The sequence below is a fragment of the Elephantulus edwardii genome, unplaced genomic scaffold (assembly GCF_000299155.1).
Source record: "Elephantulus edwardii isolate Elephantulus edwardi_28Jun2011 unplaced genomic scaffold, EleEdw1.0 scaffold00015, whole genome shotgun sequence".
Taxonomy (NCBI): domain Eukaryota; kingdom Metazoa; phylum Chordata; class Mammalia; order Macroscelidea; family Macroscelididae; genus Elephantulus; species Elephantulus edwardii.
In genome coordinates this window covers 12,393,336-12,407,657 of record NW_006399765.1, presented here as the reverse complement: position 1 = coordinate 12,407,657, position 14,322 = coordinate 12,393,336, and positions in this window count along the sequence as shown.

The following is a 14,322-nucleotide window of genomic DNA, read 5'->3' as shown; positions in this document are numbered from 1 at the left end:
AAAACCCGCTGGAGAGTCAGCTATGGGTTGGTTCGACTCGATAATACTCAGCAGCACCAACAATAGACCCTGTATCACCCCACAAACTCTGTCCACGCTATCATGAGTCAGTCCCTGCGGAAGCACATAGTGCTTGGAAAGGGAAGACCTGCAATGAGCTAGTTAGGTCCTAATGGCAACAATGGGCTGGAGCGCAGCACCGACGATGAGGATGGAGCAAGATACAGCAGAGTGTGGTGCTGTTGTACACGTGCTCACTGGGAGTCGGAGTCAACTCAAGGGCATCCGACAACAATTGATATCCTCAGGAGGAGGGGAAAGGCATTGTGTAAAATTGGGCTTTGCCAAACTTAGAGCTTCCTTGCTTCAGCACCTTTGTGGAAATTCTTCTGTTGTCACTGGGTTGCCAATGGCCTTGCCTACACCTCCAAAGTTAGCCTCATTGTAATTAATTAATTACCTTGATAAGTGGTAATTATCCATCCTAAATCAATTGTGAATGAATGATGCAGGGAAATTGTAATTACAATGCTACAAATTGAAATGTATATGGATAATCCAATGGAATTGTAATTACAACGCTATAACAAAATTTAAGTGAATGAAGAACTCATGTGACCATGGGGTGGGTTTTTTTTTTATAAACTCATTCAAATACATAAATAAAAATGAAAATAATAAAAGCACTAACAAATGCAAATTTGAGTAAACTCCCATGCAAATACATAAGTAAAATAAAAATCATAAAGGCACACGGCAAGGAGGGAATTTAGTTACGCCATTGGTCAGCAGAAAGAACTCTGAGTTCCTTTACATAGGACTCGGCTCTACCAATATTATGGGTTGAACTGCATTCGCCAAAAACATATGCCCATGCTCTAGCCCTCAAGGTCTGTGCATGGAACTTATTTGGAATTGGATCTTTGCAGATGGAACTAAGTTAAAGTCCTGCAGATGAACTCATTTTGATGTAAGGTAAGCCCTCACTCCAGTGACTGGTGTCCTTATAGACCTAAAGCGAAGCAGATTGAGATTGAGAGACACAGGGAAGGAGGCCGTATGTGACGGAGGCAGAGATTGAACGGTACCAACACAAGCAAAAATTATCAGGCACCATCAGGAGCTGCAAGAAGGAAAGACTCCCCTATAAAGCCTTTGGAGGGAGTGTGGCCCTTTGACATGTTGAGCTTAGAATTCTGGCCTCCAGAACTTTAAAAAAAAAAACAACAACAAACATTTACATTTTATTGCTTTAAATCATCAATTTTGTGGCAAGTTATTGCTCAGTTCTGGGAAACTAACACAATCACCTAATGCCACCATGACCTTAAGTTTAGCCTTTGTCTATCATATTTCAGAAAATCTCAAAAATACTTAGGGTTACTGTAAAAGTTACACAACCAGCTCATCAGAAATGTTGCCCTATAGAATCTTGACTGAAGACAAAGGAGATTGATTCAATAATCCTCCTTGCACATCGGTGATGATGACACTATGTGATGAATGAAATCTAAGTTTCAAAATTATCTGCGATCCAACCTTTGCCACTTATGGTATCTGATCCTCGAAAATGTATACTTAACAATAAGTAAATGGAGACTCAGGATTTCTCTGTCTGGGGACATAATAACGGCACTAGCCTCACTGAGTGGCTACGAGTAGTGAATGAGATAATGACAGTTCCCTCAGTTCTGCTCTAATGCTTACTTGGCAAGTGGAATTTGTTCCAGTGCAATGGACAGATTAGGGAACAATTTGAGCATAACATGAATTTCAAGTTCTGTTCAATTTCAACCACAAGAAGCACACTATGAATATGTAAAACCACACCCTACTGAACAAAGTCGTGTCAAGACATATGACAAGTGTGGGTACTCATATATGTACACACACACACACACACACACACACACACACACACACACACTTTAAACCAGTGTCCACCAATTATCTCAGCTTAGCACATATGTTCTAAGTTACACCTATTCACATCTGGAGGTAACACCTTTCCACCCAATTTCAGACAACTCTTCTTCATAAATTATCCACAAGCTACTTCCAAAGGAAATCCTTAGGTCTGTTTAAAGGAGAAGTAGGGTAACAGTTGTACACTTTTTGACTCTAATTTTTAACCATCTAATATATGTTAACTTTTGCTATGATTTTTGTTAGGTTTCTATATTTTTCACTTCTTTTCATTTTGGTAAAAGTACAACATTTCAACAAATTCCACATGGATCATTAATGATAAGGGCTCACCTTCTTTGAGCCATTTTTCAAGCTCCCTGTCATTTTCCAGATCATTCTACCACGAGAACAAAATCTTTAACTCATTGCCCTATCCAACCTCTTGAGCTAACATTCTCAATTGCTCACTCTTCCTCTCTCCCCCTCTCTCTCTGCCATCAAGCTGGAACCAACTCACAGCAGATTGCCCTCCGATTGGTTTTCCAGGGGTTGTAAATTGTGCAGAAGTTTGCCCATTTTTTCTCTGAGGAGCACCTGCTGGATTTGAACTGTCAGATAGGTGCAGCCAGTACACTTCGCTATGGACTAAGCCAGCACAGCTCCCTCTAGAGCTGTGCTGTTGTGTTGTTGTTGCTGTGTGCCGTCAAGTTGACTGTGACTCTTAGCAATCCTGCGTACAATAGCGTTGGACTCTGCCCTATCTTGAGTCAATGTCACTGTCTCCAACACACCTACCCCCATTATGCCAGTCTCTATGCCAATCCATCTCACCTAGGGTCTTCCTCTCTTGCGCTATCCCTCCACCCTTCCAAGCATGATGTCCTTCTCCAAGGTGGTCCCTCCTAGCAAAATGTCCAGCATATATGAGATGGATCTCCAAAATCCTTGCCTCCGAGGAGCAAACTGGCTTCACTCTCTCCAGGACAGACCTGTTTGTTCTCTTGGCAGTGCATAATATATTCAATACTCTTCTGTAGCATCACAACTCAAAGGCATCGATTTTTCTTCTGTTATCCTTAGTCATTGTCTAAATAAACTATAGGGTGATTTTTTTTTAATGTGTCACATTTGTGAGCACTGCTCCCCTTTTCCTATTTTCTCCCTAAATCCTGTCGTTTCTGTTTTATCAGTTTACATAGGCCAGTGATTTTTAGGAAAACATATGCCCCATGTTATCCTAGAACTGACTGTTAAGCACATAGTGCAATGCTGAGCCCTCAAGCCCTCAATACGGTGGAAAGTAGGAGGCACTCTGACACTGAGTTGGTTCTGACTCAGAGAGAAGACCCCTGAGAGCTTTCCACGGCTGTAAATCAAAACAGGAGACTGCCCCTCTTTCAGCCTAGGAGCACCTGGTGAACTCAAACCAACTGAGATGCAGCCTTTGGATTAACAGCATTAACTCACGACAAACTGTCCTAGACTATTGATTAGATGACAAAGTCCTGGGCACACAATAGCCATCCAGTAAACGTCCATATTCTTCCTTGGAGTAATCAGCTATTCTCAGGATTCTTAGGTGAGTTAAATGACCAATGTTTAAGACAGTAAAAAAACCAACAGTCAACAGGAAGTAACTATCTTTCAGCTCAGGCTCCAAACTCCAATTTAGTGCTGAAATTCTCTCTGTTTCTATGTAAGCATACATTCTTTGCAAAGTAGTGTTAAAGCAGCTAGCCTTAAACAGGAAAAAAGCCTGTTTCTTATCTTCATTACCTTAACCGTGACGGCAGAACCTAGTCCCAGGATTTCTCATTCTCTTTGGGAAGTTTTGTTTCCGTGTTCTCAGTGAAGGAATGGGAATCAGAAGAGGGGACACTGTCATAGATCAGAGATCAGGTTCAGGATTCTGAACAACTTGCTGTCAAATTCAGAACCACATCCTTTAACACGTGCAATTTTCTGCAGAGCATACCTGGGTACTGCCACCTATGGGCAGACGTGGTTCTCTTTGCCTGATTTTCTCGAGAGATCAGAGCAAACCTCTATAAAATCCCTACAGATTTGTGTTTGCTGGCCATGCTTCTTCATATTAAAATATGGAAAATAAACTGAAAAGGAGGGCATTTTCTCACCCACTTTTATAAGTCTTGTTGCTATTTCCAGCCCACTGTTCTTCAAACTTGTGTTCTAAAGAGCCAGTGTCCACTCTGTCTACCCAAGGACACCTGGTCTTCTGACCAGGTCCCACCTCTGGGAAACAAAGGATCATTTACTCACAAATTATCCATTGTTGATATTAAGCACTGACCACCTCACCTGGTACCAGGAACAGTGGCATGAGAAAAGATGGGCACAGTCCCTGGCTGGACAAAATATCCTTCTATCAGAGAACCCTCATTGCCATTGAGTCAGAGCCAACTCATAGCTGACCCTCCAGTGGGTTTTCAAAAACTATAAATCACATGGGAGAGGACTACTCATCGTTCTCCCAAGGAGAAGCTGGTCAATTAGAACTGCTTGCTTTTGGGTCAGAGTGGCAGTGTCTTAACTATTAGGCTACCATAAAGCGTTGTTGTTGAGTCAATTTTGACTCATGTCGACCCCATGTGACTGGAGAATTGCACCATAGAATTGTTAAAGCTGCAGTCATTATAGAAACGGATTATCAGGTCTTTCTTTAGGAAGTGGCATCTACTTCCTAAACAACATGCCTCAAGAAACTCTATGAACCTTGACAAATGTCGATAGTTGTAGAGGGACTGCAGGCCTTTTGTTCATAGGGTCGCTATGAGTCGTGCTCGACTTGACAGCAAACAACAGCAGCAACACCTTCATGGGAAAACAAGGTGGGTTTGAATTGCTGACCTTTTGCAGGTGGCACAGTCCTTAATTATTGCACCACCAGGACTCCTGAAAATAAAAAAAGGTGGATAAAACTGACTAAACATAATCAGCACTGAATATTCACTCGATGGACAGCCAGAAGAACAAACAAGTGTGTCTTGGAGAGGCTGCAGCTGGAGGGCTCTTTGGAAACAAGGGTGATGAGGCTTCGCCTCACATACTTCAGGCATGTGGCTTGGAGAGGCTGTTCCTTGGAGAGACACATGATGCTGGGAAGGGTGGAGGGTCAGTGAAGGAGAGGAAGACCTCAGCCAGGTGGATTGGTATAATGACTATCACAATGGGCTCTAGTGTGTCAAGAAGTGTGAGGATGGCACAGCACAGGACAGAGTTCAGTTCCACTGCTCACAGGGTCACTATGTTGGACTCGACTTGATGAGTTCAGTTCCACTGCTCACAGGGTCACTATGTTGGACTCGACTTGATGGCACCTAACAATCACCACCACCACCTTGAAAGTGTTGACATAGCCTTTGACTTGGAGGGTCTGGGACGGTAACTCTAGGAAGAGTGCTGAAAAGCCTGAGAAAATGGAGCCAGAAGGGCAGACAAAGAGTAACAGGTCCAGAATCCATGGAGATGCCCCCAGAAGGTGCTGTCCAGAATTTCCAGGCTTCTCAGGTGACATCACAGAAGCAAAGTTTCCTAAGTTCCGTCGCTCTTGTCTTAAATTCTGGCTTTCCCACTTGCTGTGTGACTTAGGCAGGTCATTTCGTTTCGAAATCCATTTTTCCAGCTGTAAAAAAATTATGAGGCTAATTGTTGACTCAACTTGGCCTCAGGTTGGGGCCAGGGCTGAATGAGGAGATCAAGACATCTGGAAAGCAGGGAGAAGTGTGGGCTCCTGAGCTCGCAGCTGATGCCCATTTAAAACGAGCCACAGATGGCTGGGGATGAGTTGACCAGAACCCAACCAGATGAACAGAAGATGATCCATGAACTAGAGGGCTGGAAATCCCCTCCAGCAATGAACTAGCGTTGATTGCTGCAACCCGATGGCTTGCTCTGGACTGGACAATATAAATACTCAAAGTTTCCAAGTCGAACTGAGGAGCCTTCAGCAAAAGGTACATGTTTGCTCACTTAGACGACTGCCTCTATAGGGGTGGGCAAATCAGAAATTGGTTATCGAAAAGGACGATATTAGGGCATGAGGCAGAAGAGACTGGCTTATATGCTTTCTTGAAAGTAGTTGTTACTAGGATGATTGTAAGGGAGAGGGAAAGAAATTCCAAAATATAAATGAATGAACTAGAATAGAATATAAATAAAGGACTGTATGGAGCATGATGTATATTCATGAAACACAATGTATATGAATGATAACAAGATTAATAAAACTTCTTTTAAATGAGGCTAATATTTATTTCAGCTAAGAGGAACTAGGTAAGTGCAGTAGCCTGACCTGTTTCTATTTAATGGAGTCTGTGGTTGTGGCAAATGGTTAATGTGTTCACCTGTTAATGGAATGGGTGTAGGTTCAAGTCCATCCCAAGGCTTTAAACAATGCTCAATTGAATCAACCATTGAATGTGAGATCATCATAAACAACAATCCTAACTGATGATGTCATTAAGTGCCTCTGCCTAATAAGATTATTGCATGTCTGTGTGAGGAGCTCATACCCACACCCCTTTCTCCATCCAAGCCTTTGCTCAGGGATCCCTCTACACCAGGCTCCCACCTCGCCAGACGCGTACCTCCTGAGCTAATGATGGTCAGTGGCTCCGAAGAGGCATTTCCGGTCCTGGGGAAGTTCTAACAAAACATGCCTTCAAAATGAGAATGGCGAGCATTTCCCCATGTCCTCTTCCAACAGAGAAGGTGTGAATTGGGGGGTAGAGCCAGAGGGAGGCCTGAGTTCTCCCATTAAAATCCTCCTAATCCCAGCTAGCTCTCAGGCTGGGCTTGGAGGGGGCAGCCTGCCACTGGGTGGCCTCTCCAGGATTCGCAGCCAACTGAATGGACCACCGCAACTCCAACTTGGCCTTCTTTTGTTTGGACCCAAATAGCATTAAAGGTTCCATTTCCTATATTTACCTTGGTTCCTGTGTCCGGAAAATATCCCACCTCAGCCTCCACCTTCCTTTTCCCCTCTGGCAGCCACTGACCTCTCCTTCAACCAAACAAAGCCGGGTTTTCACTCCTTCCAGCCCCAGATTGTGAAAGTGAGATGGACGGACGCCCCGCCCCCGTCCTGCCAGCCGCACAGGAAGCTCCTCTGACCTCCCACTATTATTATTACTGTGATCATCATCAGTGTAATCATTACCACCATCCTGTGCCCACTCCGCACCCAGCTCCTCGCTTCCCAGTGGCCATTGTTCGCCATATTCACAGTGATTATACGCTTGAGCTACTTCCCCTCAGCCCTCACACATCCTGTACAAAGCCCTTCACATAACCCCAAGGTTCCTGAGACACTCTCCAAGCTGTGTCCTCCATCTGCTGTTACTGTGGTCCAAGTCTTGCCTCTGATTCACTCTCTCCCTTCAAAACCTCTCCCCACCCTACATCCTGCCTTCACTCCCACAAGTAGGTCAAAATCAACTTCCATTCAACTGTTCAGACTTCAGAGCCTTTAGCTCCTATGTTATTGTTAAGTGCTGTCGAGTTGCAGGGGACTCATAGCAACCCTATGAAGGAGAGACCTCAATGCTTGGGTGCCTTTCATCCTCTCTCCAGGTTCATAGGGTTTCCGGAGGCAAGCTCTTATGGAAGTGGATGCCACTCCTCCTTCCAAGCTTGTTTTAATCAGGGAGCTCCACCCCACTCTCTGTCCACATTGGGTAGCCAACCATTAAAGCATTTATTTGACACATCAGTGTCACAGTGGTATTACACTGGGAAAAATCCACGGTCAAGGACCTTTACAAAATAATGAAGCAATGATGCCAGTTTGAAGACTAAGTTGTGCCTGATTAAAATACCTTATCTTCTTATCACTTGTTACACATCTGAGAGTGGGTCACTGAAAAAGAATAACGGAATAAGAATTGATGCCTTTAGGTTGTGATGTTGGAGACGAGTAATGATTATCCCATGAACATCCAAAAGAACAAACAGGTATATGTCTTGGAAAAAAGTACAAACAGAGTGTTCCTTGGAAGCAAAGATGTGGAAGCTTCGGCTCTCAGACTTTGGATATGTTGCTAGGAGAGGCTATCCCTTTGAAAGGAACATTATGCTTGGAAAGGTAGCGGGCCAGTGAAAGAGACAAAGACCTCCAATGAGATGGATTGACATGATGACTATAGCAAGTCTCAAGAATGTCAGGTAATGAGGATGACGCAGGATAAGACAGGGTTCAGATCGGTTGTTCATAAGGTTGCCATGAATCATACCCAACTCAGTGGCATCTGACAACAACAGAGCGGAGGAGAAAGCTCAAAAGACTGGACTCTTTAGTAGACTACACTTAGACAAACAACCGCTTACTTCTCATTTAAAAAAAAATCTGAACAGTTTTGCACCATATCTTTTTCTAAGAAATACAATTTAACTTTTCATCTAAAGACTCACATAAGTTAGCTAGAGTGCGTAAGGTACCAGCTCTTATACTAAACATCCCTGACTACTATGCTTTCACTCGTTTAACTTTCAAATTTTCTATCAGTAAACCTTCCTCCATCAGGTGGCAGGAGCACTAGTGGGTAATGTGTAGTGAGTTGTGCTCTTCCAAAGTCTTCACATTTCTGGCAGTTTGAATCCACCAGCAGCTCCCCAGGAAAAAGGCCAGCAGTCTCCTCCCGGAACTGAAGTGTCCACCCTTTCTACTTCCTGTCAAGCTCTCAGTGTCCTTTAGTCTCATCTCCGCCACAACTTCCTCCACATTGGTTACCAGACTGGTTTCCTTAAACCACAAAGCTGACCATGCTCTTGGCCTCCTCAGAACCTTTGGATGACTCCCCATTCCACAAGAGAATGAAGAGTAAGTTCTTTAGCATGAAAGCCAGATCTTTCCTATTTGGTCCCTGCTGACATCAATAATCTCAACTGCAGTCACTGACCACAATATCCCAGACACATCAAGACTCTCACTATTTTATAAACGCATTGTTGTGTACTGTAGAATCAGAACTGACTCACGGCTGACCCTCCAGCAGGTATTCCGAGGCTAATCACACAGGAGAATGCCCATCCTTCTCCCATGGAGCAGCTGGTGGCATAATATTCTGTAACTATATCTCCACACGTGCTGCCTCTCATGCTAAGAATGCCTTTCTTCTGTCCCCTCCTGCCTGGAAAGCTCCTCACCAAACTTCAAACCCCCATTCAAAGGCAGCTTTTTGCAGGGAGACCTCCTTGGTGGCATTAGACCAAGTTTCCACACATGTGCCCTGTGTGGTTTCACAGGCCATACCACTCAACTCCGCATTTTTAGTGCAGAAGAGCTAGGATGTTGTTATTGTTGTTAGCTGCTGTTCAGCCAGCCAGTGGTTCACCGTGATCTCATGCACAAGAAAACAAAAATGCTGCCCAGTCGGTGGCATTCCCATGATCGACTGGGGGGAAATTATTGTGCTTTGTAGGATTATCATTTAGGTGTTTTGTTTTGTTTTTTGTTTTTTTAAAGAGATCCTCAGGCCTTTCCTCCTAGGCTACCTTAGCTCTGGTGGCCTAGTAATAAGAACCTGTGCTGAAATCCCAAAGGCACATGGTTCAAATCTACCAGCCGTTCTGAGGGAGAAGGATGGGCAATCTCTTCCCATGCAATTACTGCCTCTGAAAACCCACTGGAGGGTCAGTTATGGGTTGCTTCCAACTCGATGATACTCAACAATAACAACAACAAAAACCCTTATCTTAGTCTAGAGGGTCCATGAAACCTGTCCAGCATCCTAACAACACACAACCCTCCACTAACAGGCTGCTTCAAGGTGCACTGACTGGGAATCGAACCCAGGCCTCCTGCTTTGAAAGTAAGAATTCTACTGCTAAGCAATCAACATCTGATAAAGTGGCCCTAGAGAGTATGTCAACAAAGGGACACAGCCAATCTTCAAGAATACTTTTTTCTAGGCACTGATAGTTTCACTTCCTATCATTTTTATGTTGTCTTCTCTTGATTCCTTTTCATCTCTGTAGGTTTTAAGAACATACTGTAGCTCATGAGGCACACAGAAGCAGGCAGCCAGCCTGGGTGGAATAGTGACAGGATCCCTTGCTCCTTCCTCTGCATTCCTAGGGAGCAGCCCGCCTTAGCTCAAATGTGACAAATCAGTGCTGCATTGCTCAACGCCTGCACAAGGGCTCGCTGCTCACCACCACAGTGAACTCCATCTTATTTGCACACAAACGTCCCATTCCTCTGTCATCGCTGTCTTCCTGGAGTCTGACTTGGGTCTAGAACACAGACACTGGATAACTGATGCTTGTTGAATGAAGGTGTTGCCTAGTGCATGCCTACAGGTGAGTGGCAAAGTTCAGAGCACGGGAAGATGTCTCCTTCCAATGAACAGCGGTCATTGAGACCTTTATGGTCTTAGACCTCACCAGTATGAGCTTAAGTGTCACCATTTCTAAGAAAAAGGTGCTGAGCTCGGCCTCCAACTCTCAAGACCGCCTGGTCATAAAGTCAGAGCACAGACCAGAATCACAAGGAGCCTGTGGAGAGCACGCAAGGAATGACATTATGGGACAGCCAGAATGGTCAAGCCAGTGAACTAAAGTCCTTGGGCAGTGAGGAGCTGCCACGGAGGTCACACCCAGTGACCCACAGCTCTCATGGCTCCCTGGGACACTCTCACTGAATCCTGGCACTCTCCTGTGTCCCTGGAAGGCCAGTCTCTTGTTAAGTAAACACAGCAAGTCTGCACTCAGCCTGGAGTTTCCACTCACTTTCTCCTTCGCAAGCACACAGGGCAGGGAGCAAGTCTCCCTTCCCGCCCAGCCTGCGGCATCCCTCCTTCTAAGTAGAAGCAGATTTACTTGTTTGACATGCACAGACCAGGCTGTTTTCTATGGCTGGCCCTCCTACGGTTGTTATCATTTTCTCCTTTTAGAAATGGCTGAGTTAACGCTGCTCCTTTCCAAGTTTCCCCCTTCGTACCAGGGAGCGTGGCTCACAGATCAATCTAAGCCCCAGGTTCACCTCGGTTTGACATCTCCCCTCTCCCAGCGGTGTTACTTGGGACGCTGTCAAAAGGGATGAAAGAAAAACCATTCTCACTCAGGCTTGAGTTGGCCACCTTCGCAAGGTGCCCACATTGTGGCCTTGAGGAAGTGAAAGTTTGGAGGTTTGTGAGCTGAGCTGAAAGGCGAAAGGGCTTTTCAACAACTAGCAGCGAGAGGCCCCAAAACGTTGATGCCATGAAGAAAGAAGACATGAAAATACAGAAAACTTGGAGAAATGAAATACAATATTTATTATTTTTATGATCCTCTCTTTCAATGTAAGAGGAGTTTTATTATTCAAGAAACATAAAGTGAACCTTTTTATTTGATGGTTACGGTAATACTATTTACCATGTGGCCTAGAAAAGAAGTTTACTTACTGAAAGCTGTTTTCAAGAAAACTTACATTGCTGTGTACATGATTAAGTTATAATATGTTGGGAGCACTGGTAGTTTCATGGTAAAGAGTTGTGCTGTTAACCCAAAGACAAGTGATTCAAGTCCACCAGCTGCTCCTCAGGAGAAAGAAGGAAAATCATCACCAAAATTATTGCCCTGAGATAATTTTTCAACCTTAAATAAAGCAAAAACAAACAAACAAAAACCTCACAAGTTCCTGAAGTCTTCTTTAGACCAAACAAGACAGTCAAATTCACTGTCATCTCGTCAATTCCAACTCATATTGACCCTTCAGTACTGAACTGGACTTCCGCATAGGATTTCCAAGGCTGAAAATCTCTACGGAGGCATCTGAAGAATAGCTTTATTTCAACCACTATCATTTAAGTTAGCAGTCCAATGCTTGACTCACTTCACTGTGGTGGTGGTGGTGGTGACGGTGGTGGTGGCAGCAACGGTGGTGGTGGTGGCGGCGACAGTGGTGGTGGTATCTGTCACTGAGTCCTTTGTGACTCATAACAACCCTATACACAACAGCTCTGAACCCTGCCCTATATTGAGTCTGTCTCACTGTCCCCAACACATGTGCCCCCATTACCCCAGTCAGTGAGGACTTCTGAATTCTTTATCTTGAGGTATAACCAATATTAAAGGCTGGAGTCTTCAGTCTTCCTCAGTAGTATTTCCAGTTCTCCTCACTTTCACCAAGGAATATTCTACCATCTGCATATTGCAGGTGGCTTTTAAGTCTTCTTCTAATCCTGATGTCACATTCCTGTTCAAAAGACAAACCGTTTAATTGCCATACAGATTGGAGAAGTATGGCAAAAGAATTCAACCCTGACACACATCTCTCTTGATTTTAAACCTCAAAGGAGTCTTTCCTTCTGTTTGAACAATAGCACTTAAGTTTAAACATAGGTTCCACATGAACACATTATATGTTCTAGAATCTCCATTTCATATAATATTATCTATAATTTGTTATAATTTCCAGGGTCAAATGCCTTTGCCTACTCTATAAAATGCAGTATTCTCTGCTTTCAGCTAATATATATTTGGTTGCAGAAACGATATCCCATTTGCTATCTCTTCTTGTGAATCTGCCTTGAATTTCTGATAATTTTCCATCCATATACAGCTGCTATATTTTCATCATCTTCAGCAAAATTTTGCCTGTATGTGATATTAATGATATTTTTCAACCATTCCCTCATTGTGTTGGGTCACTTTTCTTTGGAATGGGCACAAACTGATTGATCTCTTCCGGTTAGTTAGTTAGTTAGTTAGGTAGGTAGCTCTCTTCTAAATAGCTTGGCATAGATGAGCAAGCATTCTCAGCATTGTAACTATTTATTGAAACATCACAATCCATCACTTTCTGGAGCTGTATTTTTAACCAATTTTTTTCAGTGCCTCTTGGACTTGTTTCAATACTATCAGTTCTTGGATATATACTACCTCCTAATCAATTGAATGTCAAGCATTGTTTTGTACAATGATTCTGCATTTTCCTTCTATCTTCTCTTGATGCTTCCTGCATTGTTCAGTGTTTTGTCTGTAGAAATCTATAACATCTTAGTTCAAGGCCTGAATTTTTTATTCAATTCTATCAATTTCTTGAAATCCTAAATAAGTTATAAGATTTTTTTCTTTTCTTTTTTTTTTTTTAAGTGCCTGGAAGCTCTAGAAGGCAAGAGAAATCCCCAGGTCCCAAGATAAAACAAAGAAGTATATGAGCCAATGTTGCTTTGACCCAGAAGGAATTCAGAACCAGATACATGCTTCAGGAGGCCAAGTGTTTACTCTCCTTAGTGAAGATGAACACACAATTCAAAATCTTTATAAGGCAAGGGGTGCAATTAGCAAGGCTATATATAAAGCCAAGTGCTTAGACTTTGTAAAGGGGGCGAGAAAAACCCCAGACATCAGTAGCCTACACAGCAACGAATTTTCCACGGTGCAGATCCACTGTACTCTGAAGAAAACACAATCATTGATGGAGATGAGCTAACATAGATTATTATAAACCAAACAGAAAATGGATCACAACCTTAAAAGTCATCAGGTATAACAATAAGAAAAAAATTTGGAGGTAACTGCTAATTATTTGAAATAAATATATTAAAAAATTTACTTTAAATGATGAAAGGAAACTGTAATGAGAGTGAGGATGAAAAAAGACAGGGCAAATAAAAATATGGTTGATGGATTGTACAGTTTTCTACTCAAAACATTTGTTGTTGTGGTTGTTGTTAAGTGTCGTCAAGTCACAGGCGACTCATAGCGACCCTATGAAGGAGAGTCCTCAATGCTTGGGTGCCTTTCATCCTCTCCCCAGGTTCATAGGGTTTCTGGAGTCAAGCTATTACGGAAGTGGATGGCACTCCTCCTTCCACGCTTGTTTTAATCGGGGAGCTCCACCCCACTCTCTGTCCGCATTGGGTAGCCAACGCATTTGACACATCAGTGTCACAGTCCCAAAACATTTAGCAAACTTAACATAGTAAAAGGAAGCTCTAATGGCTTTTTAGGGGTAAAAAGTTGCACTGCCAACTCAATGACACCTGGTTCTAATCCACCCGCTGCACTATGGGAGAAAGATGAGCCAGTCTCCTCATAAGATTTACAGCCTCTGAAAACCCGCTGGAGCATCAGCTGTGCGTTGGTTTCAACTCAGTAGCACATAACAACAACAATGTAGCAACATAAACTACATACACATATAATCTCGTTGAATCTATGCTAAGAATGCAAGCATGACTAAATATTAGAAAAAATCAATTTATTACATTCACCTTATTAACATATTAAGGATAAAAAAATTGTATAACTCTCAAAAGATGCCTAAAAAGCACTTAAAAGATTTTAATACCCTTTCTTGATGGGAAGAAAAAAGATCTCAGCTCACCAAAGAAAGTGGAGGAAAAGAGAATTTTGTGATGTCAAATAGACAGCATATATTACTAAAATGTTTAACATGCATCATGT